We start from the raw sequence: 8881 nt of genomic DNA, 5'->3' as shown, positions 1-8881 counted from the left end.
GAAGGCAAAGTGTAAAACCATCTTTTTGCCTTATCTTCTAACGAAAATTGGAATAAAACCAACTTGACCTCATCCAGTGAAAAACCTTGACCCCCGATCGTGTTGCAAATTGAGTCATACGCCTCCAAATGGAAATAGGGTTCTTCGGTTGCTAAACCCTTGTGCTTTGGTAGACTTTGGAGTGCGTTGGTTCTAACCTCAAATGTTCTTCCATTTTTATGTTGAGGAATGACCACCGGAGATGGTTTGTTTGTAATGATTGGTCGAAAGTGAGCGTCGATTCCCCTCGCCATCTCTCTCACATGCCTTCTCGGTACCCCATTGGTACTCTCGGTTGGACCATTTGCCTATACACGGCCCTCGGCGGTGGGTATAGTTGGAATTGAGGTTGAGGTATTGGTTGTTGATGTTGTTGAAAGTGAGGTTGTGGAGGAATTTGTTGCAATGGTTGTGGTTGGTGCAATGGTGCTTGATTTACATGTGGTACACCCCATTGTTGCAATTTTTGTTGCGCAACATACCCAAATTGACCTTGAACCCTTATTTGATTTCCGTCGCCCCCACTTGAATACCCCTCTTCATACTCTTCGTACCCTTCGCTATTATCACTAAAACGTGGCCCGCCAAATGAATGCGGGCCCGTCCTAAGACCCGGTGAAGTATGAATGATGGGTGGGTCTTGTGGTAATGTGTATGGTTGATTATAAGACGGGTTTTGTTGAGATTGGAAAGGTGATTGTTGTTGTGCGTTCGATGATTGTCCTTGAGTGGGCATGAAATTAGTCAATGGTGGAAGGTTAGATGGTGGTTGAAAGCTAAACACGGTCGAAGTGGGCTCACTAGTAGGATTTGGAGTGGTAATGGTTTCATTGGAAGGAAGATTTTCTGGGTTGATGGGTGGTGGTATAGGTGGTACGGATTGACCCGAAGCCATGTTTGTGGTGTCAGTTGTTTGACTGTGCGTGCTTGGTGTCCTGGTAATCTTATTCTCCCTTTGAAGAATCCGATTCTGACGAGCAGATCTTTCGATTTCCAGACCAAAAACTAACGGTGATGAAGACCGAGAGTTTCGCGTATGCATATACCTGTAGATACCTGCACACTAACGCAACCCACGTAAAACTGACAATAACAATTAAATAAAAACTACAAAAGTAACACACGTTGCGCACTACTCCCCGGTAACGACGCCAAAATTTTGACACGAGATCGAAACCTCACGCAAACTTAAACCAAATACATTAGATAGCAGTAAGTGGGTATCGAACACGAAGAGTTTGTGGAAAATGTGTTAACCAAGTAGTTTAACGATTAAACTAAGATAAATGTAAATGACACAAAGTAATTTCCAAGTTGGTTTTGATATGATTTTTTTATACTAAATTAAACTAAATGAAAGTTGAACAAGTATTCCTCTCGAGGTTCGGGTTATTATTCAACACTTTTGTTAACGCTCAATGGATAAACCGTAATATCTCGGTTTTGTGTGTATGCAATTGTTGTGATTAATCAAGCACTAAGTACTCGGATTTCTAGAATGCGATTGCTACTTAATCAATCAATCAATACTATTCTCCCTAGTTCTTTCCACTCAATCTCGATTGCCAACGACACCAAGAACATATGGCTAAAAGCTAGATGGAAACAATATGGACAAGCTACAAACAATCACACAAGCACAAGATCATACTAACATAGCATTTAGATAATCAATCCAAGTTCAAGAACAAGAAACAAAAGTGTTTTGCAAATAACCTTACATCCCGAGAGAAATACCGAAGTAACTAGCCACTCATGGTTCGGGAGATCATCTTTGCATCAAGTAACTTGTTTCTCACAATCCAAGACATAAAACAAATCAATACAAGGCCCAAAATAATGTTTTTGTTCTCCAAAATCGCCTCTAGGCCGGCCAAGGTGAAAAAGTAGTCCAAAAGACACTCCCAAACGGCCTATTAAAAGACATGCAACTTTGTCTCTGCCCAGGACCGTGGGCCACGGTGTGAACCGTGGTCCATGGTTGACCAAAAGTCAACAGGTCTACCAGCACGACCGTGGGCCACGGTCGCCTCCACGGTTTCCTTCTTCTCCACGGTGCGGTGGACTGGAGTTTTTGCACCAGGTGGACCATGGCCCACGGTTCAGACCGTGGGCCACGGTGGAGCTCATTTCCGTGACTTGATTTCTTCGTATCTCTTGCGTTCCAGCTCTGTTTCCTTCACCGTTTTCGCCCGTGTTCTCGTAACACCGCTCTCTAGCTCCTTAAACCTGCAAACACACGAGAAACCATAGTCAACTAATTCCATGGAATTAACTTAATCCCGTAAGCGTAATTATATCTTTTATATCACTTAGTTGCTTTCCTACGGGTCGCCCGTCACCAGTGAGACAAATTTAAGATCCTAAAGAACCGAAAAACCTAAGAAACCATTTTGGCTAACCCAAAGAGAAAGAAAGCGGTTAGCTAAGGGTTCTGAAGCTGAAAAGCCCAAGAGCGCTTCAGAGGTTTTCTCAAAGGCTAATCAAGAAGATTTTGTGGTTAAGCTTAAACCAAAACCAAAACGAAGGCAATCCAGAAAACTTTTCCAAAACCGAGGAAATCATAATTCAAGTTCCTCGAGGGATTGTTCTTCAGATTCTGATTAACCAAAGTATTATATTTTCAGAAATCATAAAATTAAACTTGGTGATTTTGTGTTTAACTTTCCCGAGACAAGTGTGTCTCGGGAAACCCTCCACTAACTGGTTCTTCGTGTTTGCAAGGACAGCTTGGACGGCCTGCCAACAGTACTTGATACTTAGATAGTGCCTGCACCTGACAAATGATAGGAGACGAGTCGCTGTTGTTCGATATCAAACCATTCAACGGTGGTCACGTTTCTTTTGCCGGTGATATTGGAGGAGAGATAACGAAATAAGGGAAGGTCTCGAATGACACTTTGACGTTCGATGAAGTCAATCTGGTGGAACAGCTCAACCACAACCTGCTCAGCGTCTCTCAAATCTGTGATAAGAAATTTTCAACCTTATTTACTGAAAATGAATGTCTCATTCTGAAACCAGGTTTTAAAGTCCCTGAAGAATGGATTATAATGCGTACTACGAGGCACAACGATGCCTACATTCTGGACATGAGAAGCAATTATTCCATGCGGTCTGCTTCTTGCTTGATGTCTAAGGCCTCGGAGAATGATTCATCCTTATGGCATCGACGGTTGGGTCACGTCAACTTTAAGAACTTGAACAAGTTGGTTAAAGGTGACCATGTGAGGGGTTTGCCAGTAAAATCTTTTCACTGTGCTGAAAAAGTTTATCTTGCTCTGAATGCAAACATCACAGACTCCCTTATAGGCCCAAGCTTGTCAATTCCATCAATTCCACTCTTCAGTTGTTGCACATGGATCTTTTCGATCCAATTCAACCAATGGCAATAGGTCGAAAAGCCTATTGTCTGGTTATTACTGATGACTTTTCGCGTTTCAGTTGGACATTTATGTTAGGGCACAAGGACGAGACGTCACAGTTTCTGCTCAAGTTTATCGTGTTGGTTGAGAATCAAACTGATAAGAAGGTGAAATGTATCAGAAGTGACAACGACACAGAATTCTGCAACAAGGTAGTGAATGAATTCTGTCAAAACAAAGGAATTGTTCATCAACTCAGCGCACCTTACACTCCCGAACAAAATGGGGTGGCTAAGAGAAAATACCGTACTTTGGTGGAAGCCGCTAGAACAATGCTCTCATATTCCAAACTACCATTGATTTCTGGGGTGAAGCTATCAACGCTGCCTGCTTTACCCAGAATCGTGTGCTTCTGAACAAAAGACTGAACTAAACTCCATATGAAGTCTTCTATGGAATGAAGCCAAGGGTAAATTTCTTCAGAACGTTGGATGTCCCTGTACCATACTCCAAACAAATGTTGGAATAACCTCCAAGTTTGCTGAAAAAGCGGATGAGTGCTACTTTGTTGGTTATTCTGCTTATAAAAGTGCTTATCGTGTGTATAACAAGAAATCAAGAGTAATCTTGGAGTCCTTCAACATTGATTGGCAAGAGTTAAAACCTACTGATGCACACAATGGTCCAGACTGGATGTTTGATTATGAAGGATTGCTCAAGCAATTTCATGGAATGTACATGAAATTGCTGTTTTGAAAGATCTTGGACATGTTGACATAGCTGCTGCAGCACCTATACTTAATGTACAACCCGTGGCTAATCAACAAGCCCCGGTTGTTGTTGAGCAGTGCTCTGCTGACACCACTGAAATGCAAGCTGTTGAAGACATGACTGATTCAGATTCTGATTCATACGTGTCAGCCGACAACAACCTTTATGTTCAAGTCAATCAAGTAGAACTGCCTCCTGCAGAACCAAGTGTGGTGGAATCTGTCCCCATACCTCCCTCAGAAGAAGACAATCAAGGATCTGCAATAGAGGTGAATGCATCAAATGACCAGTTTGAACCAAGTCCAATTGATGCTTCTGATAACACCAACACTATTTCTGTTCCAGCAGTAGCTGTTCCATTCTATGACAACCTATGGGAAGGTCCCATTGCTACAGAACATTTGTTTGAACCACAAGAAGATGGAATTAATCCTCAACCGAGTGTTTTTGTCCCTGGGACCACTGTCTTCCATCCCATAGAGAGCCTGACCATCCAACTTGAGGCCACACCAGTCGAGCATGTCGATCAAATTCCACAGCTACCAATTCATCGTCGACATCCGACTGAAAACATCGGAGATCCGTCCGCTGGCATCTAAACACGCAGTACTTCCGGTAACATTAACAGATGTCTTTTTGCTTGTTTTATTTCATAGGTGGAACCCAAGGACTACAAAGTCGCACTGAAAGACAACTCCTGGGTATAGGCCATGCAAGAAGAGCTGTTAGAGTTTAAGAAGCTGAATGTGTGGAGGCTAGTAAAGAAACCAGAAAATAAAAGGCCGATTGGAACGAAATGGGTGTTCCGAAATAAAAAGGATGACAATGGGTGATCATTAGAAATAAAGCCCGGCTTGTTGTACAAGTCTTTTGGCAACGTGAAGGTCTTGATTATGATGAAGTCTATGCACCAGTAGCCAGACTAGAAGCAATTCACATCTTTCTGGCATACGCCTTGTACATGAACTTCAAAGTGTATCAAATGGATGTGAAGACCGCTTTCTTGTACGGGAAAGTAAAAGAAGAAATCTATGTCAGTCAACATCCAGGTTTTGAGGATCCAACTCATCCTGATCATGTTTACCGCCTGACAAAGCACTATATGGTCTTCACCAAGCACCTCGTGCATGGTATGCCACACTGGCTGATCATTTAGTGAAGAATGGTTACAAGAGAGGAATCGTTGATCTAACTTTCTTTGTCAAGAAGGTCAACAGTGATTTGATTCTGGTTCAAGTTTATGTCGATGACATTATCTTCGGGTCCATGAATGAGGATTTGTGCAAGGAGTTCTCTGAGGTTATGCAACAGTGATTTGAGATGAGTTCCTTTGGGGAGATAACTTTCTTCCTGGGCTTACAAGTTGAGCAAAAGAAGGACGGGACTTTGATTCACCAAGAAAAGTACGTTCAAGACATTGTTCAGAAATTTGGTTTCAATGGCTCATCATCATTCATGACACCAATCGCAACGCGACCTGTTCTAGCTCCTGATCCATCAGGAAAACTAGTCGATCAACACTTTTACAGGTCAATGATTGGTTCCCTGATGTATCTCACTGCAAGCAGACCGGACATCATGTTCCCTGTTTGTCAGTGTGCCAGATATCAGTCTGACCCGAGAGAATCCCACATGACGGCTGTCAAGCGTATTTTCAGATACTTGAAGGGTAGACCACGTTTGGGTCTCTGGTATCCAAAGGAATCTCCCTTGGAACTTCATGCTTACACCGATAGTGATTATGGGGGATGCAACTTGGACAGAAAATCTACATGTAGTGGATGTCAATTCCTGGGGGGTCGGTTGATCTCATGGCAGTGCAAGAAACAAGTCACCGTGTCCACCTCCACAGCATAAGCTGAGTACATTGCTGCATCCAGCTGCTGCTCTCAAGTGATATGGATCCAGCATCAGTTGCTGGATTACGGTTTGAATTTCTATGGATCAACGATCAAATGTGATAATCAGGCGGCCGTTGCAATTGTTAAAAACCCGGTCCAGCACTCAAAGACTAAGCACATTGACATCCGAATACACTTTATTCGTGATTGTTATGATCGTAAGCTTGTCAATAAAAAAAGGGTCCATACTGACTATAACTTTGCAGATCTCTTTACTAAAGCTTTTAGTCGTGCTCGATTTTGGTTTCTCGTTGAGTCATTGGGCATGATTTCTTTTGAGTAAACCTTATTTTTTAGTTTTTAAAATTGTAAATATTTTTCAAATATGTCACAAGTTTAGAGGGAGAAAATGAGTTAAGTTTAACTCACCAAAAAGATCTTTAATTCATCTTAAAGAAAAACCAAAACGAGTCATTTGACTTAACAAAAATATTTTACTCCTAATATTATCCCGCTTAGAGGGAGCTCCTTCGTAGAGGGAGTCGTATATTTAAAATTTTCAATTAAGAATTGATTCGACCACCTGGAAAGTGATAGTACATTGATTTGTAATGATTCTAGCGTATTAAAAGAATAGAACAAAAGGCTACAAGGTCATTCATAGATGTGTAGGTAGGCTTGACAAACAAGTAAGTGTCGTATGATATAAACCTAAATTTCTGCCGGTACTAGTGGATATACGATTATGAAGTGGTTGCATGATTCCGTAAAGCCATATTCATGAAGGCAAAAATGTAATTATACATGTCATACCCAAGCCTCTCTTTACCCAATCACAGTAGTCTTATGAAAGTTAGTGTCAATTTTAATTTTAATTGAGTCAAGAAAACAATCAAGAAAAGCAAGAAAAAGAAAACAAAAGAGTCAGAAAAACAAAAGAAAAGGAATCAATCTTAGGAATTTTAACTTCTGCTTTATTTCTTCATTTATTTTCGACTCAAACCTTGGACTTTCTACGTTTGTAGTCATACAAGATCTGATTGTTAAGGCCCAGAGTCTTCTGCTTTGTTTTATTTTCTTTCTTTTGTTCAAGCCTTGGACTTTCTCTGCGCGATAATACGGTATTATCCGACCTGATTTATGGCTTGAACTTCTGCTTTATTTTAATCTTTCTAGATCGAGTCAAGTATGCAAAGCACAAAGTGTCATGTGTACATTGTACAATAAGTCAAGTTTGTTAATAAGAGTGCTGTGATCAGCTAAGAAAGGTTTAAGTTAAATTGAGGTGATATGATAACACAAAGTAGGCCCGAGATATGATGGAATCAGTAATATGTCTGATTAAGTGGGAACCACATAAGCACTGTGCCTAATTGTACTTCAAATGTATCATTTTGGCATCAAAACACTTGTCAAGTTAAAAAGGAGGACAATATCTACAGTCAATGATGAACTTGTGTCACAATATTTTAAAATGGAAACGCGATCTAGGGCTTTGCAAATCAATACGATTCCATGTCGTGATCATTCTCTGTAAATTAACTAAAGAAAAGAACTATGTAAATTAATTCAATATTATTGTTGTTTTTAACTTTAAAATATTTTAAATTTTCTTTATTTTAAATTTATTTTGTTTTGTTTTCTAAAAAATTATCTACATAGTTTAATATTTTAAGTTTTATTTCTAACTTTATTTAATTTTATTTATTTATTTTATTTTATTTTTAACTTTAATTTTATTTTATTTTTGCCTTTAGTTTAAGTGTCTTCTTTTAGTGTGTTTTGTTTTGACAAAAGAGATCGATCGTGCAAACGTTATCGCTTACGGACTAACAAAAGAAAATTTTGCAAAACAAACAAGTGCTCGGATTCAATGGGTAAATGTTTTTCAGGGATTGAAATTGCAAATTATTTTAAAGACCGAGGATTGAGAGTGTATTTTCGGTGAATACTCGCGATGTTTTGACTTTATCGCGAGATAGGCTGACCCTATATATAAGGGAAATCTAAAATATCTTTCACTATTCACCAAACACTTTTATCTTTTACTCTCTCTTCTCTCTCATCTTCAAACATTCAAACCCTAAAATCTATTCAAATTCTTCATCGATCCTCCTCATTATTCTCCACTATGCCGTTGAATCCAGATTATTCACCCTCGGTATAACATCAGAACACCATCAATCCTTTCATCTTTATGTTTCTGGTTTCACCAAGATTGAGGCGGTGGTTCATATGAACCGTCGACTTGATCTAGAACAGATCTTCATATATGGTGTTGATATTTGGATTATGAACTGTTATTTAGATCTTGATTATCATCATTGTTAATTAGTTACAGTTTTAATTTGTAAAGTTTGTAGATTTAGGGGTAACTGTTGTGTTCAAAGGTTCAATTGACCAGGAAAACCAAAGGGTTTTTGGTTCAAACTTTCCAGAAACCCAATTCAGGGATAGGCGACGTCAATGGATGGAAAAGGAAACTAAAATTGACAAGTGGGATTTTTTTCGCGTAATAGGTTTTTTGTTTTGCTTCGCATGCCCATGCGAAGCGAAATGATTTCTGTTTCACTTCTTATACCCATGCGAAGCGAAACTATTCTCCATGCGAAATTTTTCATGCGAAAAAACTCAAACTTGGTGAATTTTTGAAAAATTTAACAATGTCAGTTACTAATCTGTTTTGAAAATTAGAACTGTTTGGACACTTGGACTGTTTTGAATTTAAAAATTGTGTATATTGGACTAGGTAACATATATAATATACATAATTAATTAACTACTACTAATTAATTAAATTATGTAACATGTATATACTTAAGGCTTTTATATATATGTATAACTTATTTGCTTTGTTTATTTTAA

Source organism: Bidens hawaiensis, unplaced genomic scaffold (genome assembly GCF_021521415.1).
Source record: "Bidens hawaiensis isolate Kalapana, Puna unplaced genomic scaffold, B.hawaiensis_p1.1 tig00004282_1, whole genome shotgun sequence".
Classification (NCBI taxonomy): domain Eukaryota; kingdom Viridiplantae; phylum Streptophyta; class Magnoliopsida; order Asterales; family Asteraceae; genus Bidens; species Bidens hawaiensis.
This window is presented reverse-complemented; position numbering follows the sequence as displayed.